This window comes from Gossypium hirsutum, chromosome D04 (assembly GCF_007990345.1).
Source record: "Gossypium hirsutum isolate 1008001.06 chromosome D04, Gossypium_hirsutum_v2.1, whole genome shotgun sequence".
Classification (NCBI taxonomy): domain Eukaryota; kingdom Viridiplantae; phylum Streptophyta; class Magnoliopsida; order Malvales; family Malvaceae; genus Gossypium; species Gossypium hirsutum.
Window position 1 is genome coordinate 37584944 of NC_053440.1, and position 24588 is coordinate 37609531.

General features: G+C 32.9%; 1 long non-coding RNA gene and 1 other non-coding gene across 16 annotated transcripts; one reads left to right on the top strand and one right to left on the bottom strand.

Moving 5' to 3' along the window:
* Positions 1-5512: 5512 nt before the first annotated feature.
* Positions 5513-5615, bottom strand: LOC121216632 (small nucleolar RNA R71). Its single transcript, XR_005912812.1, has one exon. It is a non-coding gene; the product is annotated as a small nucleolar RNA R71 (small nucleolar RNA).
* Positions 5616-19869: 14254 nt separating this feature from the next.
* LOC121216171 (uncharacterized) lies at positions 19870-24157 on the top strand. Of its 15 annotated transcripts, XR_005912239.1 has the most exons (12): positions 19886-20054; positions 20165-20231; positions 20311-20372; positions 20516-20610; positions 20766-20801; positions 20940-20981; positions 21084-21128; positions 22028-22170; positions 22371-22757; positions 22840-22905; positions 23629-23767; positions 23860-24157. It is a non-coding gene; the product is annotated as an uncharacterized lncRNA (long non-coding RNA). The 15 variants fall into 15 exon arrangements; XR_005912231.1 differs by having other exon boundaries at positions 19870-19988; positions 21084-22170; XR_005912238.1 differs by having other exon boundaries at positions 19881-20054; positions 20482-20610; positions 21084-22170; positions 23641-23767.
* The last annotated feature ends 431 nt before the right edge of the window (positions 24158-24588 follow it).

Here is a 24588-nt window from a genome sequence, read left to right on the forward strand (position 1 = left end):
ATTTAAATGTTAAACAATATTTTTAATACTTAAAACGATGATTAAGCTTGCTATTCAAACTTAGTTAAATGGCTAAGTAAGTGATTTTATGGTGGTCGAATCAGGTACGTTTCGAGCCCTAATTAAATTGCTTGTTTGTAAGGTTGCATGAGTGATTGAATGTTTGAATGTCTAGTATTGGCAAGAGTTAATGTAACACCCATAACCCGTATCTGTCACTGGATTAGGGTTACAGAGCATTACTGTACAATTAGAAACATTTAAATGATATCTCAAACATTAATATAAACATATTATATATCAATCATACATACATATTCCATCCCTAAATCGAGCCCTCGAGCCTTTAGAAATACCTTAGAAACAATTCAAGACTGAATTGACGACATTAGGAAAATCCAAGAAAAAGTTGGAAAATTTTGAATACAAGGGTCACATGGCTGTGTGGCCAGGCCGTGTGACTCATATGACTGAAACAGATGCCCATGTCCTAGGTCATGTAACCTTTGAACTAGGGACACACAACCGTGTCCCAGCCCGTGTGTCAGGCCATGTAACTCTCAAAATAGCCCCACACGCCCATGTGTCAGGCTATGTGATAGGCCGTGTAACTCACTGACTTGCATACAAAGAAATTCTCAAATGACACATGGCCATGTCGCTAGGCCTTGTGCCACAAACGGCTAAGACACACGCCCGTGTCTCAGGCCGTGTGGACCCAAAATGAACCTTAAACAACAAGTTTACCATTTCAAGCTTACTTGTAACCTAAGTAAATCATTTTCCAACCAAAAGACCTATTTAAAGTGACCAAAATCAAGCCTAAAAAAAGCTAATTCATCCATCTAACATTAAACCAATATGCCACTCATAGGCACCTCAGACACATACAAATAATGCTTACTTAAACATGCCAAAAACCTACCACAGATTCAAGCACTATATCTCATTACATACTAAGCTTAAAAACACAACATTATTGAAACATTCTTACTCCAACACTTTGCACCAAAAGGCTTTATATATTTACTAAATAAAAGTGTTCCAAAAGGACTTAGTCATGCAACATAAGTCCAATACCATTCATTAAAAACATGCATAAAAATACCAACTTTTAACATTTACATATTCACCAAAACATCATAATACCAAGGACCACTCCTAATACATGCCACTTTAGCCAACTACAACAAGTAACAAAATGACTACCGAGATGATGATGATAGTGGGTGAGCTTCCAAGTCGATCCAATCAAAGCAACGATTCCAAAAGTCATAAAAAAAAGAAATCAAACTAATAAGCACAAAGGAGCTTAGTAAGTTCGATAATAAACTCATTTGCTATCAACTATAACATTTCCAAAGGATGTTAACTTTTAATACACCAGCACTAAGCATATTAGCCACAAAGCCTGCTAGGCAAGAAGCCCGAATAACACTGGTATTAAGCCTACTAGGCACAAAGCCTAAATAACACTAGCACTAAGCCTGCTAGGCACAAAGCCCAAATAACAATATAATTCAACATTTAAACATCATTTCATAATAGAATTTAAAGATTTAATCACTAAAAATGTTTTTAATTCAACTAAAAATAAACATAAAATGAACTTATTGGACTAGATTGTAGTAATTGCAAAGCATAGGGACTACATCTAAATCTTTCCTTTTCCACGGTCATCAACTTGTTCGTGATCATGCAAGAAGAATTAGAAAGCGAAGCTCTCTCCCTCTTCCTATGGTGATTTTGGCATGAACAAGGTGAAAATAAAAAGATGATAGCTTGTTTTCATTATTTTCTTAACTTAATTTTCCTTTTAATTACTAATTTACTATTTTAACCTTTAAAACTTCCATAATTACATTAATACCTTGCCATGCATATCCACTAACTCATACATATGATCTAATTACCATTTAAGTCCATTCACTTTAAAGTTTCAAAACCAACTGACCCATTTAGCTAATAGAACTCTACTTTTACACTTTTCACGATTTAGTCCTTTTTACTTAATTAATAATGCAAACATCAAAATTTCTTAACGAAATTTTAATAAAACCTTAATAATCTCCTATAGACATTAAAATAATAATTTTCACTGAAAATCGGTTGTTACAACTTCCCCCTAAAGGAATTTTTGTCCCCGAAAATCTTACCAAAAAATATATTTGGGTACTGTGATTTCATCAATTCTTCTGTCTCCCACGTAGCCTCTTCAACCCCATGATGATTCCACAATACTTTAACCAACGATACCTTTTTGTTTCAGAGTTCCTTTACTTCAAGTGCTAGAATCTTAATCGGTTCTTCAAAATATGACAGACCAGGCTAAATCTCTACTTCACAAGGAGCAACTATATGCGAAGGATCTGATCTATATCGTCTCATCATAGAAACATGAAAAACAATATAAATCTTTTCAACTTCTAGGGGTAAAGCTAACCTATAAGCTACAGGACCAACTCTTCCAATGATTTCATACGGCCCGATAAACCTTAGACTTAACTTCCCTTTTTAGCCAAAATTTAGAATCTTTGTCCATGAAGAAACTTTTTAAAACACTCAATCGCCCACAACAAACTCAATTTCCTTACACTTCAAATCTGCGTAAGATTTTTTGTCTGACTTTGTCTCTAGTATCTTGAACTAAATCAACCCCTTCCAACTTCCTTTCATTCAACTCTGACCAACATAACAGACTTCTACGTTTACGCCCATATAAAGCCTCATACGGTGCCATTTTTAAGCTCACCTGATAGATGTTAATATAAGCAAACTCAACTAATGACAAATATTTCTCCCAACTACCCTCAAACTCAACAATGCAACATCGAATCATGTCTTCTAAAATCTGAATTAATTGTTCATATTGACAGTCCATTTGTGAATAAAAAGTCATACTAAACTTCAATTTTGTACCCAATACCTCGTGTAACTGCAAAAACGAAAATATACACATTTTTATGCCCCTTTTTAACTCAAATTCATGCAATTTCAATAAAATTCTTGTTGAAAAATATATACTAATTATAAAATAATTAAATTGCACTTAAATTTTTAACATGTTGAATTTTAATTAATTTTATATCAAATTTTGATTAATTTTGATTTATTTTCGACAGATTCGCACAAACGGCAAAAAACGGCTTGGTAGACACTACTAGAAGCGCAAAATCGAGAATCAATTTTGAAGTATCAAGGCAAATTAATTTTTTGGCCTAAGACGGTCCAAATTATGACTATTAATTCATAATATAATTAATTTTAATTTTAATCCAATTTATTTTGGGTTAAATAAATTATTATTAATTAATTATGAAAAGAGGCCTAGTTGAGCTAAACTGAGAAAACTGATCCAATCGAGCACTGGGCAGCCCAAAACCGTCCCACATGCTGACCCAATCAGCTTGTTTGGATAACTATTTGGCTTACAAAATAGCCCTTGAAGACTCCTTGAATTTGCATTCAAACCTCTCCACTATTCATGCCTTTCTAGATTTACCCCTACCTTAAAATAGCAAGTTTGAAACCCTCAAACTTGCCACATATGTGGCCGACCATGGGGGGACTCTATGGCTTCTTATTTTTGCTATTTTTCGAATCCTACTCAACCTATAAAAACCCTCCTTGGATGCTCATTTGACATACATCTCAAAACCTCTCAACTTTTCACTTCTCTCTCACTTTATCTTTTCAATCCCTTTCCGTTGTTCTTCATTTTCTTCCCCATTCTCTTGCCAATTTCACCTTTTGAAAAATAGTCCTTCAACCACCATTTGGAGCAGCATTCAAGTGTTTGTGGAAGCCTCAGTTTAAGAAGAACAAGCGGAGAAGAAGGAGCGAATCAAACTAGTCAAGACTCGGAGAAACACTGGATTTGATTATTGCTCCCTATCCTTTTAATTTTACTGTTGTTGTTATGAACATGTCTATGAATAATTTTAATGTTGATATGTTTAATTTAGTTAATATGGCTTAAATTTATTTCATGTTAGGTTGATTGCATTTTGTCCATTTAATTTATTAAAATTGTGTTTGTGTTGTTATAAGCCTTGGTATGATGTTTGATTAAGTAAAACCATGACTAAGTTATTCTTGCATTACAATTATAAGGTAACTAATGAATTAATTATTTAAATGGACTGAAATTGTAATTAATTGACACAATATATAATCAGTACATGTTTAATCATCTAAAGTAGCTAATGGTTAAATTAGTAACGGTATCTAACAATACATTAGCCTTACATTACTTGCAAGATTATTGTGATTAAACTGTTTCATGGTATGAATACATTATTACGTCACGTAATCTTTTATGCGCTTATGAGATTGAATTAGTTGTTTGAATTGGCATAGAGATATGTACAAGAAATTATTTTAATTTCATAAGTATGTATGTGCATTAACACATTTTCTTATTAAAATTTGTTTAATCCGTTGAATTGACATAGAGATATAGTCAAGAGATAAATAGATTTTGGTAGGTGAGTCTGTTCATAAGTTAGCAAATTACCAAGTTGCTGTGAATTTATTCGTAACAACAGGAACATGAGTTTAGTAATTCTAAGTTAGGAAACATAATTAATCTAGCATAATTATGTCATCTTGATTAAAATCATCTTTTGAAATCGTGCATTGGAATTTTTATTTATTTTATTTAGTTAAAATCTTAGTTTTTAATCACCTGCTCAAATCAAAATATTTTTCTTCACCAAAGTGTTTTTAATTGCATTCATAAATAATTCTTTTCACAGTCCCTATGGGTACGATAACTCAACATTTACTTGTCACTTTATTACTTGTTACGATTGTGTACACTTGCGCATTTCTATCGTTCCAAGTTTTTTGGCACCATTGCAGGGGACTGTTTTAGAAGTCATTATTTGTGAATTTGATTTTCCATTTTGGTTTTTTTTGTTTAATTTTAACTTAATTAATTTTTCTATGTTTGTTTTAGGTGTTTATGAGTATTGATCGAATCATCAATTTACTCCCCGTAGACCCTGAGATTGAAAGAACTTTTCGACTACAATAGAGACAAGCAAGTCAGAAAAGGACCGAAGTGATAAACTTCAAAAATCCAAATCAAGGAAATGGAGCAAACCCTGCTCAAAATCCTATCCTTATTGCTGATGATAGGGATAGAGCTCTAAGAAAGTATGTGATACCAGTGTTTCATGACCTTAATCCTAGTATTAGGAGACCTGAAATCGAGGCACAACAGTTCGAGCTGAAGCCAGTTATGTTTCAGATGCTTCAAACAGTGGGCCAATTCAGTGGAATGCCTACCGAAGATCCTCATCTTCACTTAAAACTGTTTATGGAGGTGAGCGATTCTTTCAAGTTAGCCAGAATAACCAAAAATGCGCTACGATTAAAGTTGTTCCCATATTCGCTAAGGGACAGAGCTCGAGCCTGGTTGAACTCATTGCCACCAAATTATATTTTCACATGGCAAGAGTTGGCAGAAAGATTCCTCATGAAGTATTTCCGGCCTAGAAAGAATGCTAAGTTGAGGAACGAGATAACTGCTTTCCAACAAATGGATGAAGTGTCCTTACATGAGGCATGGGAAAGGTACAAAGAATTATTACAGAAGTGCCTTATCACAGAATTCCTCATTGCATCCAACTTGAGACATTCTATAACTATCTCAAAGCTCACACTAGGGTGGTAGTTGACGCTTCTGCTAATGGTGTTCTCCTCTCTAAGTCTTATAACGAGGCTTATGAAATCATTGAGAGGATTGCCATCAACAATTATCAATGGCCAACCAATCAAGCAGCATCAGGAAGGCGAGTAGCTGGAATACATGAAGTGGATTCACTCACTTCACTAGTATCTCAAGTATCTTCAATTTTCTCAATGCTTAAAAATTTTACCACTAATGGGTTTAATGGTTTTGTAGCACATCCACCTAATCACTTTGAAAATATAGCCTGTGTTTATTGTACAGACAAACATTTGTCCAAAGAATGTCTATCAAACTCAGAATCTGTGTATTACATGGGTAATCAAATTTCTACAACCCATCTTGGCTAAACCATCATAATTTCTCTTGGAGTAACTAAGTGGCTGGACCCAGTAACACTTATGCCAAACCTAGACCAACCCAGCAACCTATTTTTACCCAACAAGCTCAGAAGCAACCTCAAGCTGAAACTTCCAATGGCTTAGAAAACTTGTTGAAGGCATACACAGCCAAAAATTATGGAAACCGTCCACAAGGTGCTTTGCCTAGTGATACAAAGAATCCAAGAAATTCGAGGAAGGAACATTGTTAAGCATTGACATTGAGGAGTTGAAAGACATTAGAGCCCAACACTGTTGAAGTTCAAGAAGAGCTAAGTGATGCTTAGGACTCAGTGGAAAGTCAACCGAGTGTTGAAATTCCAATTTCACCGAAACTAGAATCTGCAAAATCTGATAAGGTAACTTCTGAACTAGTCAAAATACTAACAACTACATTAGATGCAGAATTGCCACAAAAGATGAATCAACCAGTTCTAGTAAAGAAGCCTCCACCACCCTACCCTAAAAGGATTCAGAAGCAAAAATAGGAAGTCCAGTTCAAGAAGTTCCTAGATGTACTCAAGCAACTTCATATCAACATTCTGTTGGTAGAAGCATTTGAACAAATACTGAATTACGTCAAATTCATGAAGGATATTCTGTCCAAGAAATGAAGACTAGGAGAATTTAATACGGTAGCCTTAACGAAGGAATACAGTGCATATCTTCAAGATAAACTACCCCCAAATTTGAAGGATCCTGAATGTTTTACCATACCTTGCAACATTGGAGCAATGTATTATTGTAAGGCACTATGTGATTTGGGTGCAAGCATTAACTTGATGCCTATGTCCATATTCAAAAAGTTGGGGATAGGTGAAGTTAGACCTACTACGGTTACACTTCAATTAGTAGATCAATCCTTAGCACATCCAGAAGGAAAAATCGAGGATGTATTAGTACGAGTAGACAAATTTGCTTTTCTTACTGACTTTGTTCTTCTAGACTTTTAAGCAGATAAAAAGTTACCAATCATTCTAGGAAGGCCTTTCCTTACAACTGGAAGGACCCTTATCGATCTGCAAAAGGGCGAGCTTACTATACGTGTTCAGGATGATCAGGTAACATTTAATGTTTTTAAGCCTATGCAATTTCCTGCCACAATTGATGATTATTCTGCAGTATCCAATTTAGAGGAATTAATCATGGAAAGGGAACTTAACTTTGGTGAGGACCCATTAGAGAAAATTTTGAAACCAGACCCTTCAAGTGATGAAGAGGAGGATGAATACATAGCTTTGCTAGAAGCTAATCAAATGGGATTTAATCTGTAATCCTACTTTGAATCTTTGGAGTTAGAGAATAGGGATTATGCCCAACCAAAAGCGTCAATCGAGGAGCCACCTAAATTAGAACTGAAGGTACTTTCCTCACATTTAAAATATGTTTATTTGGGTAACGCTTTTACTTTGTCTGTGATTGTTTCTGTAAAATTGACCGAAGAGCAAGAGGAGAAACTCATCTTAGTGTTGAAACAATTCAAGAAGGCTATCAGATGAACCCTAGCTGATATTCGTGGCATTAGTCCGTCTATATACATGCACAAGATTATCCTAGAAGATGGCGAGAAAAGGACGATTGATGGACAACAAAGACTGAACCCCAACATGAAGGACGTATAAAGAAAGAAATCATCAAGTGGTTGGATGAAACTATAATTTACCCCATCTCAGATAGTTCGTGGGTAAGTCCAGTCTAGTGCTTTCCAAAGAAAGGATGTATTACGGTCATAGAGAATGAAAACAAAGAGCTAATGCCGACCATAACAGTTACGGGATGGAGAATTTGCATCGATTATCGGAAGTTGAACAAGGAGACAAGGAAATACCACTTTCCTTTATCATTCTTGGACAAAATGCTGGATAGACTCATGGGGTGAGACTATTACTATTTTCTCGATGGATACTCAGGGTATAATCAGATTACAGTAGTGCCAAAAAATCAACACAAGACAACATTCGTATGCCTGTACGGTACATTTGCATTTAGACACATGCCATTTGGTTTATGTAATGCACCTGCTACATTTCAAAGATGTGTGATGTCTATTTTTATTGACATAGTTTAGAAGTATTTGAAAGTGTTTATGGATGATTTTTCAGTGTTTAGAGACACTTATGATGATTCTCTAGCCAATCTATCTAAGGTACTAAGGTGATGCAAAGAAACAAACCTCGTACTTAACTGGAAAAAGTGTCATTTCATGGTACGAGAAGGTATTGTTCTATGGCATCGGATAACGAGAGATGTAATCGAGGTAGATAAAGCAAAGGTAGATGTTATTGAGAAACTCCCACCTCCAACATCTATAAAGAGTGTTAAGTGCTTTTTAGGCCATGCCAGTTTCTATCGAAGATTTATCAAGAACTTCTCCAAAATTGCTAAACCCTTAGGCAAATTATTGGAGAAGGACACGATGTTCAAACTTTAAGAGGATTGCTTAAGAGCTCTCAATGATTTAAAGAGTCGATTAGTTTCGGCACCCATAATCGTCACACTGGATTGGGATTTGCCATTTAAACTGATGTATGACAGAAGTGACTTCGCGATAGGAGCTGTGATAGGCCAGCGAAGGAACAAAGTCTTTCATCCCATCTACTATGCAAGTCAGACTCTGACGGAAGCTCAATTGAATTATACAGTAACAGAGAAAGATTTACTTGCTATTGTGTTTGCTTTTGACAAGTTTTGATCTTATCTTGTAGTTATCAAAGTGACTGTCTATATGGGCCATTCAACAATTACGTATTTACTTGCCAAGAAAGACGCCAAGCCAAGATTGATCCAATGGGTACTTCTACTCCAAAAGTTTGATCTAGAAATTTAAGATCGAAAAGGGGTAAAAAACCAAGTAGCAAGCCACTTGTCCAGATTGGAGCCGCAAGAAGGGAATTCTCCACTTATACCTATTCAGGAGACATTCCCAGATGAACACATACTGAAGGTAAATCATGTCCATAATACCCCATTGGTTTACTGGTATTGCTAAATATTTAGCTTGTGGTTGGATGTCGATTGATAAGACGTGTCATCAAAAGAAAAAGTTTCTTCACGATGTGAAGTACTATTTTTGGGAAGAACCATACTTTTTTAAAAAGTGTACAGATCAGATGATCTGGAGATGTGTGGAAGAAGATGAAGTACATAAGATTCTATATCATTGCCACTTAGCTCCAAGTGGGGGACACTTCGGAGGTACACGTACTGCGGACAAGGTATTGCAAGCCAAATTCTTTTGGCCAATACTATTCAAATACGCGTATGCTTATGTAAAAAGTTGTGATCGATGTCAAAGGGTTGAAACATCACCAACAGAAATGAGATGCCCCGGACAAACATCATTAAGGTATAATTATTTGATGTTTAGGGTATTGACTTTCTCGGTCATTTCCCTTCGTTTTTTAGTCACAAGTACATATTGGTAGCAGTAGACTACGTGTCTAAGTGGGTTGAGGTCGAGGCGTATCCGACGAACGATGCTAAGGTTGTGCTGAAGTTTTTGCAGAAGCATGTGTTCATAAGGTTTGGAACCCCGAGAGCTATCATCAGTGATTAAGGATCCCATTTTGTGAACAAATGGTTGAAATGGTTACTCGACAAACATGGAGTAAAACACGAGGTTGCCACAGCTTACCATCCACAGACGAATAGGCAAGCTAAATTGGTAAACAAAGAGATCAAAGGCATACTCGAGAAGGTAGTTTGCCTGGACTGATGAGATTGGTCCAAAAGACTGGATGATGCTTTATGGGCCTACAAGATAGTATACAAGACACCTTTAGGGATGTCACCTTATAGGTTGGTTTTTGGGAAAGCTTGGCATCTGCCCTTAGAGTTAGAACACAAAGCTTACTGGGCTCTCCAAAAACTCAACTTGGATCTTAAGCTTGCTAAAGCGAAACGGATGCTTCAACTCAATGAGTTAGAAGAATTTCGAATGTTCTCATATGAGAATGCCAAACTATTCAAGGAAAGACTTAAAAGATGGCATGACAAGCACATTCGAGTTCGAGAATTTGAAGCAAGCCAGCAAGTCTTGTTATTCAATTCCAGATTAAGGTTCTTTCTAGGTAAGTTAAAATCACCCTGGTCCAGTCCTTTTACGATTCACCAAGTTTATCCATACAGAGTTGTCGAACTTCAAAGTAAGGGAGGTAATTTTCGAGTCAATGCTCAGCACTTCAAACATTACTAGGGGGATAAAATTGAACGGGATCAAATCCCGTTCATTTTATCAAATATTTAATTTTTCTTATTTTTCATTTTAAGTTTAGGGTATATTTTTGGGATTAGTATGTTTAAATAAATTTTGTCTGGGAGATTGGAACTTAAGCGGGACCGCTTGTGACCCCTCCAATCTTTCTTGGGAATTGATTTCAACATAATCTTTCAAGAAATTATTCCCTAAATGGCAAAATAAAGTTTTAGTTTTTCAAATAAAAAGGTCAATTTTGATCCAAGTCTTAATTACAATTCAATTTTCAAATTTTCTTTAAGTTTATGTACTTAATTGAATTATTTTCAAATTTTGGTTGCTCTTTTTTGTAAATATTAAAAATTAGATGTCTCTTTTTGTAAACATTTTCAAAGGCATCTAGAATAAATGTTTTTAATTTAATTTAATAAATAAGATGATAATAACTAGTATATAATTATATTTATTATAATATATTAATTGTTATCAACTTTGCATAGAATTAGGATTAGTTTAAATTTGATAATACTTTATTTAATGGTTTTTATTTCAATAAATTAATAGCAAATAATAATTTAATATGCATTATATTGATTATTAATTGTTATTAAATTTGTGTAGAATTAGAGCTTAGAATATTTTAATTATTAATTTGTTCTAAGAATTCTAATTGAACACCAACCCTCTACCCTATAAATTCCACCAACCTTCTCCACCTTTCACATCACCTTAACCAATCACCTAAACACCCAACTAGTGTCGTAGCTCCCATCACAACACCGCCCAGCAGCTTTCCTTCGGCAAGCAATCACACACGGTCATTGTACGCACTTGACTCAACTGCCCAACTCCAAAACTGCTAAGGCTCGCACCTACTTACTGACCCAATTGAAGCACCCATCGCAACACCCCTACCTTGCACGTCTTTCACCACGCGCATCATGTCGCTCCTAGCTCCAACACCCCACACTTAGTCGATAACCCTTCCAACCATCCTTCAATTACAATCTTTTCCTTCTAATTTTATTTGAGTTCTTAATTTTTATATACAAGGTGGTAAGAAAGTTTTCTTCAAAATTTTAATTCGTTTTAATTATTTAACTTTTCAATTTATTGTGAATTGTTAATATATTATTTTTACTAATTAAATTTTTGAGAAAATTTATTTCCATCTTATGTTTAGGTTAATCATGCCTCACAAGAGAACTTGTGCCTCTGTCCAAATTAACGAATCCCAAAATAAATTTCACTGTGAGAATCCAAAGCAAGATACAAAAGTGTACTCAAGATGGAGTGTATATGAGGAATTAGTTCGTTAGTTTTATGCAAATTTGACTTCAAATGAAATAACAAAAGTTTCTGTCCGAGGAATCAAGGTATCGATAACCTCAAACACTATTAATGGATCCTTTGAATTACCTAATTTCGAAGAAAATGAATACCCTTCCTTGATGAGAAATATTGAGATTGATCTGCAATAAATTCTCAAGGAACTTACAGTTCCATGTTCTAAGTGGATTGTGTCAAAGCAAGGAATTCACACTTGTCGTAGAGAATATTTGACATCACTAGCGAAGGTATGGTTCTATTTCATTCAGTTTAGCCTTATGCCTATTTTATACGGGACTACAATTTCATTAGAGTGAATGGTCTTGTTATAATTGATCTTAACTGCAAAGACCATTGATGTGAGAAAAATCATCTTGAGAGAAATGTAAAATTTTACCGCTAGACGTTTTGGCCCAACTTACCATCCCTTTACGATAACAATTTTGTGCTTGAAAGCTAAAATTCTTGCAAATGTAAAGAAGATAGGTTATAGCCAAGGCACAATTACAAATTAGGACCTCTACCGAATAGCTGGAGACTCTATTCTCCAGCAATGAGTTGAAGAGAGCGAGGATCCTGAAGAAGAAGAATAAGAAAATCCCACAGAGATCGAACCAATACAGTCAGCTGAAATCCCTAATAAAGCAGAACCAATGGAACCAACAACTGAACCTGACATAACAACCTCAATGTTCAGAACGCAATCGCCTCACCCAGATCTTTGAGATGAGGTGTCAAAGTTGATGGACATAATGCAACATATGCAGTGGCAGCAACAAGCTTACTGGAGATATTCAAAAATATGGGATGACTCGATGAGAAATGTTCTTACGAAAATATACAATGACCCGTTTATTTTTGTGCCTGAGTTTCCAGATTTCATATTTGAACCATGGAGCCACTATCGAAGAGGGAGCGAAGCGATTCATGCAAAAACAAAGATGATGGAGTAAAAGATGAGTCGGATTCTGAGGGATCTGCAAATAAATAAAAAAGGGGGGATATTAACTTTATTTTATTTTCATTCTTAGGTTATTTAATGTTTTAAGATTAGATTCTATTAGGATTTTTTATTTATCGCATAAATAAAACAACAAGTGGAAATCATAAATAAAAATCTCTTTTCTAGAATCATACTTGGTGTATAATATCTATTCACTTTTAATAATGAGGACATTGTTCATCTTAAGTAGGGGGACTGAAAAATTGAAATTATTTCCTCTCAGAATAAATTTTACTTTTAGTTATGATTAAGTTATATTTTGTCCAAAAATTTGAAATTTTGTTAAGTATGCTAAACTTCAGTATGAATAAAGTTCAATTATTTCAATAATTGTTATGTTAGTTGAACTATGAAATAAATGTATTCTTAATTAAGCATGCAAATCATACCATTAAATTTTAGCTCATTAGGAAAGTTAGGCATGCATGAAAGTTTAAGTCTCTAGAATTTACTTAGTAATTTCTTAAGGCAAAATCCTTGGAAGCATAGAATGTTGAAAATTATTTAGACAACTTTTGTTTGGACCGTCTAAGCCTTTCAAGCCAACCTTGATGGAATTTTATCCTTTGAAACCCAACTTTGAGACTATATGGCCTAATTTTATTTGAACCCTTGCAATATTTAGCCATCAATTTTCTCTTAATTATCTTTAAATTGTCCCAAACACTAGACTTAGTACTATTCAGAACATTCTTTGAAAATAAGTTTGGGGGAGTTGAAAAGAAATATCAAATGCTCAAAAAAATTGTAGTACATATAGCAAAATGGTCGTGAAAAAAAGAAGAAGAGCATATGTACTTGAAACAAAATAGAGGTACAAAAGAGCGTGTGAAAGCAAAATCAGTTGGTGTATTGAAGGTAATTATTCCGAAGGTCCGATTCGAGCTGAGTCTAGGGTTTTAAGCCTAAATTTATATATCTTTTACTTACCCCTAGCCTAGCCACGTTACAACTTATTTAAAAGACCTATTGATTGAATTTTCTATGCTACCTACATTAGTGGAGAGAAATTGCTATGCTCAACATATGAAGGCATAAATTACACTTGATGATTGCAGCTTAACTTCAATAAGGGAATAAAATCAAATTGGTAGGAATTTAGTATGTCTTTATTGAGAAAGCATTTAGTCTGTTTTTCTATCATAAGAATAATTGAGATTAATTTGAATGATATGTATACTTAAGTAGCATAAATCTCAAAATTCTTGTTATTGAGCATAAGTATACTAAAATCATAATTTTGGGAAGAATGTTGTTTTGAAGGAATTTTTCAAAAATGTTTTCGAAAAATTCTTTTCAATTTGTGCATTACTCAAGACGAACAATAAATTAAGTTTGGGGGTGTGGAAACACGAAAATATACACAGTTTTTCATGCCCTTTTTAACTCAAATTCATGCAGTTTCAGTAAAATTCTTGTTGAAAAATATATAATAATTATAAAATAATTAAATTGCACTTAATTTTTAACATGTTAAATTTTAATTAATTTTATATCAAATTTTTATTAATTTTGATTTATTTTCAACAGATTCGCACAAAGGACCAAAAACGGCTCGGCAGACACTACTTGAAATGCAAAATCGAGAAGCAATTTTGAAGCATCAAGGCAAATTAATTTTCAGCCTAAGACGGTCCAAATTATGAATATTAATTCAAAATATAATTAATTTTAATATTAATCCAATTTACTTTGGGTTAAATAAATTATTATTAATTATTTATGAAAGTGGCTCAATTGAGCTGAACCAAGAAAACCGATCCAACTGAGCATTGGGCAACCCAAAATCATCCCACATGCTAACCCAGTCAACTTGTTTGGCTTATTATTTGGCTTGAAAAATAGCCCTTGAAAACTCCTTGAATTTGCATTCAAACCCCTCCACTATTCATGTCTTTTTAGATTTGCCCATACCTTTAAATAGCAAGTTTGAAACCTTCAAACTTGTCACATGTGTGGCCGGCAACGGGGGAACTCTATGGCTACTAATTTTTTCTATTTTTAGTAGCCTAATCAATCTATGAAAACCCCCCTTGGCTACTCATTTGACACACATCTCAAAACCTCTCATCCTTTTACTTCTCTCTCACTTTCTGTCTTCAATCCCCTTCCGTTGTTCTTCATTTTCTTCACCATTCCTTTGCCGATTTCATCTCTTGAGAAAGAGTCCATCAACCACAATTTGGAGCAACATTCAAGTGTTCATGGAAGTCTCAGTTGAATAAGAATAGGCAGAGAAGGAGAGCGGAACAAACTAGTCAAGCCTCGGAGAAACACCGGATTTGATTCTTGTTCCTTATCCTGTTAATTTTATTGTTGTTGTTATGAACATGTCTATAAATAATTGTGATGTTGATATGTTTAATTTAATTAATATGACTTAAATTTAATTCATGTTAGGTTGATTGCATTTTGTCCACTTAAAATTGTGTTTGTGTTGTTCTAGGCCTTGTATGATGTTTGATTAAGTAAAACTGTAACAGCGTCGGATACGGGTTAGGGTTGTTACAAAAACCATGACTAAGTTATTGTTGCATTACATTTGTAAGGTAACTAATGAATTAATTATTTAAACAGTTTCAAAATGTAATTAATTGACACAATCACTACAGGAAAACAAGTTTTTAGCGGCATTTTTAGCGGAGTTTGGATAAAAAAAAGCCGCTATAGATCAAGCACTAGCGGCGCTTTTTGAAAAATATTGCTATAGATCGAGCATTAACGGCGCTTTTTGAGAAACGCCACTATTGATCGAGCATTAGCGGCGCTTCTTGAGAAACTCCGCTATTGATCGAGCATTAGTTGCGCTTTTTGAAAAACAGCAAAAAATTCAGTAAGATGTAGTCATTTTATGTTGAGCTTTAGCGACGCTTTTTGTAAAAAGCCGCTATAGATCAAGTTTTAGAGGCGCTTTATCAAAAACGCCGTAAAAAACATTTTATCAGTCTATTTATTATTTAACTAGTTTATTTATATTAATTTAAATGCAATTTATTTTTAATTGAATATTTAAATTCTTCAAAACAAATAATAACACGTAGAAAACATTTGAAAGTAAAAACATAGAAAAATATTGGTTAAAAATAAAAAAATTTAAAATACTATTATTGTAATACCCCCTACCCGTATTCGTCGCCGAAATAGAGTATGAGGCATTACCAGATTTTACTGAATAAATATTTTTTTGACTTTAAATTCAACATAACCCCTTTATAAATCTCTAATCTTCCCTGCAAATTTTAAATCGAGACCAATCCGACACAACCAATCCATTTCAATATATTTTCAAGATAGATTTATCGTATTCATAAGATAATCTCATCACATACCAAAACTAAAATTTGTTAGCCATACCAATGGCTAACTATACATTCATTTCATATTAACATCTACTTTACTAGCTTATACATGCCATTGATTTCCAAAATAAAGTTTCTTTATATACCGAGATCTTGAGGTTGATAGTGTGATGCGTCTCCGACCAAATCCGACCTCTGAGCTCTTAACACTACAAAATAGGGGAAAAGGAAATAGGGTAAGCACTTTGTGCTTAGTAAGCTCATGTAACAAGAATTATACTTACCTAATATTTTCAATACAATGTAATAAACATTCATACATCCATTCAATATATTATTCCCCTATCATGCAAAAACTCAACATTCAAATTAGTCTAATAATTTCCATGTATCAGCAATTTATACCATGATTGATGAGCTCATCAATTCCATGATTTCCATTTCCTTGTTATTTTTCCATATTTATCCCGTTGAATTTCTCGAAATTTCGATGGATTTTCAGAGGTACACTTTAGTATACAAATCCGGGTCCGTCAATTCATATTCATATGCGCACATTTTCATTTCAGAGAGCACACTCCCGCGAACCTCATCCTTACAGCTGGATTACCAGTCCAGGCTAAATCCCCTGTAATATAAACTCATAGAGTATTGTCGGGATTACCAGTCCAGGCTGAATCCCCTACAACGACAATTACTCTAATGAGCTTGGATCTAAATTACCAGTCCAGGCTAAATTCAGACCCTAATTCGGAATACCTGTCCGGGCTAAATCCATTTTCCACATATTCTTCGGGAGGGCTATATCAGAATAGGATCACCCGTCCGGGCTAGATCCTTTTTACCATCAATTCCTTTTCAGAGATCCATCGAATTTTCCTTCCATTCAACCGGGATTTCTTCCCCTTTTTATCAAATATATCAATGTTTCATCAATTTTCATATAATGAACATTCAACTCATATTCACATCAATAACAAACATTTCAGGCATTTAAGCATATAATTCAAGTTACACGAACTTACCTTGACACTTGTTCGTAAACAAAAATCTACTAATCCCGAACTTTTTCTTTTCCTCGATCTAGCTTCGTATTTGAATTTTTTGGATCTAAATAAATAAATTTAATCATTAATCTAATACATTTCATGTTCATATGTAACATTCTCTATAATTCCATTATTACTTATAATGCATTCAAAGTTGTCTCACTGAGTCACAGTCACTAAATTATTTATATATTGAGCTACAGAACTCAAAATTAAGCTCATTTAATTTTCCCTAAAAATAGACTCACATATCTTATTACCATAAAATTTTCAGAATTTTCGATTTAGCCAAAAAGTATAGTTTATTCTTTAAAGTTTCCCCTGTTTCATTGTTTCACAGTTACGACCCCTCTTCGCTAAAAATTAATTATCTCATTATAAAGAATTTTTATAATGTTTACATTTATTTATTATGAAAATAGACTCATTAAGGATTCTAACCATATAAATTATAACTCATAATCATTTTTTTCCAATTTTTAATAATTTTCGAAAGTTATAACAGGGGAACCCGAATTTATTTTGACCTTGTCTCACAAAACCTATTATATCTCATGATTTACAATTTTATTGCTTACACCGTTTCTTTTATAAGAAGCTAGACTCAATAAGATTTAATTTCATATTTTATTCATCCTCTAATTCGATCTATACAATTTTTGGTGATATTTCAAAGTTATAGTATTACTGCTGTCCAAAACTGTTTTAGTGTATGATGTTAATTACCATTTTTCCCTAAACTTTCAATAAATGATAATTTTAGCCCTGCTCAATTAATCTCTCAATTGAGTTGATTTTTCTCAATTAACACTTTATCCCATCACTTTAAACTACTTTATAAGCTTTGGGAATCAGAATTTTAGCACTAGACTTTAATCCCAAACATTTTCACAATTAAGTCCTACAAATCAATTTCTATTGAAATTACCTAATAAAATCATCTCATAAACAAATTAAAACTTCAATTTCATCCTATTTCATCATAAACTTCCAGCACATATTCATAGCAACTTTCAAATTCATTCATAAAACCTATTTGTAAAAGTCTTAGAAACACAAAAATTACAAGAAAAAGGCAAGGATTAACTCACTTGATGCAAAAATTATGAAAAACTAGCTTGAAGAAACCCTTATGACGTTTTTTGGCTGATGAGAATGTAGAAAAATAAAGAGAATTCCAGATATTCCACTTTAGTCCTAACTTTTAATTTAAATTTTGCAATATTCCAATTTTACCCTTAATTCTTCAATTCTCCTGATTTTTCTCAACGTATGCCGCCCAAAATATCTTTTTTTGGGCTTATTTGCAATTTATGTCCCTCCTCATTTAACGATTGAGCTATTTAATCCTTCTAGTAACTTTTATACCTTTTTCAATTTAGTCTTTTTCACTTAATTGACTACCCAAACATTAAAATTTTCTAACGAAATTTTAATACCATATTACTAACACTTCATAAATATTTATAAAAATATTTGTGACTTGATTTTATGAGATCGAGGTCTCGATACCTTGTTTTTACCCAATTTCTTCAATAATTTATTTTTCTAACTAATCACTAAATCGGTAAAATTCTTCTATCTATATTTTCATACGATTTTCCTATCATATCAATATTCATGCAAAAATATTAAAATAAATTTCTCTTTAAATCGGATTTGTGGTTACGAAACCACTATTCCGATAACCTTGAATTTGGGTCATTACAATTATTTAAAATAATTTTAAAGTTTTTTGGGTACATGACTGATTGCTTTTTAATTTATATATTAAATAATTTCTTATATAATTGTAAAATAGATAGTATTAATTTTAAAATATTGAATTAATTATCTTTATAGTTTAGGGTTTAAGGTTTAGGAGTTACTATTTTAAGGTTTATGGATTATGGGTTTAGAGATTATGATTTATGGTTTATGGTTTAAGGGTTGGGGTTTGAAGTTTAGGAGTTGCTATTTTAAGGTTTATGGATTATGGGTTTAGAGATTATGATTTATGGTTTATGGTTTAAGGGTTGGGGTTTAAAGTTTAGAGGTTATGGGTTATGGGTTAGGGGTTTAGGGTTTATGGTTCATGTTTTATGTTTAGGGGATAGAGATTAAGGGTTTAGGGTTTAGATTAATTAATATTTTTTAATTTATATATTAAATAATTTCTTATATAATTGTAAAAGAGATAATATTAATTTGAATATATTAAAATTATGATTATATTTTAAATTATTTAAAAGATAATAGATAAGCTTTATATATATTAAATGGTTTAGGATTTAAAGTTTGCATGAGATTTTTTAAATGATGAAATTTTATAAATCAATTAATGCTTTTATATTTAAAAATATTTAATCTAAACCATTTGATATATTAAAAAAACATTGATAAATAAATAAATAAAGTAACATGATTGATATGGATAGGTAACTATCTATTTTGGATAGGACCAAATTATAACAAATAAAAATAAAATACAAAAACTAAAATCATTCCACATCGAACATCTAGCAAAATAGTTATATTTTAGTTAGGAAGAAATATCTCTAATAAAATAGAGATTAGATCGGAAAAGAATAATATAAAATCATGATTAACGTCTCAATCTTTAATAGAAATTTGATATGTGAGAGATTGATTGCTTACATTGGATAATTCTAACTTAATAATTAATTACAACCATTTAATCATTTGTTTTCTTATTAAAATATACTATATTTATTTTGAGAGTACTTAGATTTTTTTAATAATAATCCAATTTATAAAAAATAGTAATAATAAATATTTTATAAAATCATTTAACTAATCATTTTTAGCAGACAAAATAAAAGAAAAATAATTTTTTACGGCGTTTTTGTAAAAAACGCCACAAAACATAAGCAAACCTCAATTATGAAATCACCTCTCTCCTACGAAATGCACCATTGTTAAACGCCGCAAAAGGTAATCAAAATCCCGCTCACTCCCAAAAAATGATTGTTGGTTACCCGCTCGTTACTCCCTCTTCTTCTCATCTCCGTCGCGCGTCCTAAGTCCCCCAAATAAAAGTTTGTACTTAGTTTTTTTTCCCTTTTAATCTCAAAATTCCATGAGTTCCTTAGCCCCAACATCTCGTAATACCGTTCAAATCCCTAAACCTTATCTTTTTCTCTTCATGAATTTATATATATATGCATATAACAAATGATCCATTGATTTGGGGTTTTGTTTCTTTCTGAATTAGGACAAAAGGGTTTTTCGATCTATACCAAAAGACCACAGGGATTGATCTATGGAATTCCCATTATGAGGTCTACAATTTAGTTTTTAAGCTTTGTGGGCTTCTTTTTATTGTTTTTCTTTATTCCATTTTTGTGTGTGTTTTTGCAGAGAATGGAAGAAAATTACAGGAGGTTGAAGGAGATAAACAAGAAGATGAGAAGGGAGATTAGGTATAATGAAAATTATATCCCTTTCCTATGGTGTATATATATATAAACCAAATCTAGGGTTTATTTGTCAATGAAAAAAGTGTTCATGCTTTTTTTTTTGTTGATTAAGGGAACGGGGTTTTTATTTATTTATTTGCCGGCAGAGAATGGGGGAGACTTGAATGAACTTAACATTAAGGAACTGCAAGCTCTTAAAGCTAAAATGGATTCTTCTTTGCTAGCTATACGTGAGAGGAAGGTTTGAAATAATTGGAACTCTTTCTTTGTACCAAAAGGGTGTGTATATATATATGTTGTGTGTATGTGTGCATTATTATATATATTGGGTTTTTGTTTCTTTCATAGTTTATATATATATATATTATCTTTCTGCTAATTTTAACTCCATTTCAGCCTCCATTGAAAAGACTCCTGACAATGTTTCTAAGGGTAAGTAATTATATGTAATTACATAAAGCTTAGAAATAATAAACCCTAAAATCTGATTTAATTTATCTTCAAAATCACTGCAACTGATGTTATAAATCAAATTATGAAACTAATTAATATGAATTGATTGTTTCACAGTACCATATCATCAAAACTCGAACAGACAAGCACAAGAATAAGGTAAGTAAATTGAACAACTCAAATTATCAACCTTTTTCTAAAAAAAAAGGGGTTTTATTTGATTCAAAATTTGGAGAAATTTTAAACCTTTTCTTGTTGCAGGTAAGGAATTTGGAGGAAAGACATGCAAATCTTGTCATGGACTTGGTAAGAATCTTTAGGGGTTGAATTTCAGAGTAATTTGTAATTTTCTTAATGTTATGATCATCCAATAGTTGAATGAAATTTAGGGTAAAGTAGGTTTCGCACTTTTTTAATATAGAAATTTGTTTTTTTTTAAATTTGGTACACTTATTTAGTAAAGTTATATATTTTGGTTCTAAAAAGTAGTGATATAAATTTTTTAATGTTTAATTCTGGTTTTAAGGTCAATTCAATGAAAGTTAATTATTAGTATTACTAGTGTTGAATTTTCATGATTTTGTTAATAAAATAGATTTAATTTTAATTGTGAATTTGTTTGATTTTGTGTTTAATTTGTTAAAAAAGTATGATGCTTGTGTTATTTTGGGTTATAGAGTTGAATTGAAGAAAGCTAATTGTTGATATTATTAGTTAAGGGTAAATATAATTTTTTGTAGTTGAATTTGGATTCAATGTTCAAATTGATACTTATGACTAAAAAATGTCAGATATGACCAGCACCAAATAGGGCTCAGCCTTTTCAACTCCAATCTTGTCATTTACCATCTCAGCGCATTGCTTCTCTTTATGGCAGTGATTTTTTGTTAGACATTTTGTGTTTTTCGCTAGTTGCTGCATTGTACCTGAAGTGCAATTGGCCTTACAATTTCGCTTTATGTTTTGTTTGGTTGAGAAGCTATAAGAAAACTAACGAACTTGGAATCTTGCAACACAAATTCCAAACTTAGTCTCTACATTTTTAAGCTATGCAACTAAAAAAACTTATTTGTGCTAATCATGCTATGAGACTGTGCGACACGATTAGACATTATACCGGCAGTTGCCTTGCTTCCAAGCCTTTCTGTTAGTAAGTAAATAGTAACAAGTTTATCAAGTATTCCTTGACCATGTTGCACTCTCAGAGAATGTGAAGAAAAATTGCAGCTTCTGAACTCACCTGATGAACGGCACCGTAGGCTACATGAAATTCTTGGCATACACCGTGATCCAAATAGGAATCTATTTTCTGATGATGCTTCTGGAGAGTTGGATGAGAAGAAAAAAGGTAGCATGCACTTTTAAACATAAAACATTAACATAAAACATTTTTTGTATTGTCGTTTATCCTATGTTCTTCATCTTTTAGTATGGGCCATATCGATGTGTAAGGGTAGGCAGGTAGGGGTCTACATGTATATGGATTTTTTTATGTATCTTTATGCTAATTAGACTGGTTTCTTTTTTTTATTTCACTGCACTCTACAGGAATGGAGCTATCTGTAAAGAGTGTCGAGGCAGATAAAATATGGCACTATCAAGACCCACTTGGGAAAATCCAAGGGCCATTTGCTATGGCAATTTTACGCGGATGGAGCAGTAGTGGTCATTTTCCTCCTGAATTGAGAGTATGGAGAGTAAGTGAAAAGCAAGAAAACTCTATTCTTTTAACTGACACTTTGGTTGGGCAGTACAGCCAACTGCAACAATTGGTTCAGCACAGTCACATGCCAACTGAGGATGCAAGTATGGCCATCGAGGATGGATGTTGGAACAAGGATGAAGATGCTAGGGAGAGTAAGGATCAGAAGGTGAACCAGATGGAAAGTAAACAGCCCGAAGGAAGCTTGAACCTAATGCAGAATGATATAAGTGGTCATTGTCAAATTTTGGAAGTTGTTTATATTTCATGTGAATTTGGGCAGTAGAGTATACTTATGGTTTACTTGTAATTTAGGATTAATTATGCTTTATATGAGGAACTTGATGCTGGGGATATGGAGCGGATGAGAGATGTGTACAGGTATCTTTATGTTCTTGCAATGGATTTATGGTTCTGTTGGTTGTTACTGTTGCTAAATTGCAAGTGAAATAATTGCTTTACTAATAAATCTTGTCAACTGAACTCTGCAAGAAATTTGCCAGTTGCCTACTATTTGAATGTTTGCATGTTTTGGTTTCATGTTCTGCTAACAGTCCATTTCATTACCATGTAATGTGCCGATAAAAAGGGAAAAAGGAAGGAAGAAAATCTAAAATTTAGCATTTGATGTTAGCTTTGTTGCACCTTTTTTCTCATTGAGTGTTCTATTTCTTTATGTTATCAGTATCTTCGTTCCTTTCATGGTAGTGTTTTTGTTCCATATTTCCTTGTTTTGTATTGGTGCCTCTCTTCTGGTTTATTTGTAAGACAGCTCATTATATCTAAAATGTCATGAGAAATGATGTTGTTTAAAATAGAGAGAACACATTTCAGCATTTGCATTGTTTCTCTTTGACATGAGTTAATGTATTATCTTGTGATTATATGTTGGTGGTTTTATAGTAATCAGTTGGTAGTGAATTATTGTTACATTTATAGCATGCATCAAATGTTATTTTGATTTTTATCTTGTCTCCCTCATCCATAGGCATATGGTGTATTCTAAAGAATCATTCAGTTTTTGGGTGTTTTTCACCATTCATATTTGTGGTTGGTTATAATAGACATTGAAATGGTTCCTCATTAATTTAAAAATTTTCCAAGGAGTGCCTTAAGCTTATTCCACACGATAAGTTTTCTTTTGCAAAGGTCTGGCTTCTTACTGCACAGTTTGAAATAAGACAGCTCAATCTCAAGGGTGCGCGGCAAATTTTGGGAATTACTATTGGAAAGGCACCTAAAGGTAACGTAAATGTTTAGCTTATGCTGAAAGTTTATAAATTTGACTACTTTTAACATGAACTTTTCTCATTTTGTTGTTTGGGTCAAATTCAGATCTTTAAGAAGTATATTGAAATTGAGCTGCAACTTGGTAATATTGACTGTTGCCAAAAACTGTATGAGAAGTATCTAGAGTGGGCACCTGAGAATTGCAATGCATGGAGCAAATATGCTGAGTTTGAAAGATCATTAGCTAAAACAGAGTAGGCAAAAGCTATTTTTTAGTTTGCCATCTTAGATATTTGTTTTCTTATTGTAAGAATATTTTTAACATTGTAACTTTTAATATTATTGTAAGAATATTTTGAATTATACTTCAGTTATCAATTTATATTATATATCTTTCGTTGAATTTGAAGTATCATTTAGATTTGTTGTTTTTGGTTGGATTTCATGCTACAGGATGAAAATTGAATGTTATAAATCTGCCAAAATTAGTGGCATTTTCTCATAAACGCTGCTAAAGTACGGTACTTTTAGTGGCGTTTGTGATAAAAACGCCGCTAAAGGTCATGTTCTTTAGCGGCATTTGTGATAAAAATGCCGCTAAAGGTCATGTTCTTTAGTGGCGTTTGTGATAAAAGCGCCACTAATGGTCATGTTCTTTAGTGGCGTTTTTCCACATAAACGCTGTAAAATTTAGTGGCATTGTCTATAGCAGCGTTTTTTGCGGCACTTGTGAAAGCACCGTAAATAGTTTTAGTGACGCTTAAAAGCGCCGCTATAGGCCTAAAAAATGCAGCTAAAAGCCTGTTTTGCTACAGTGAATACTTAATCAGTGCA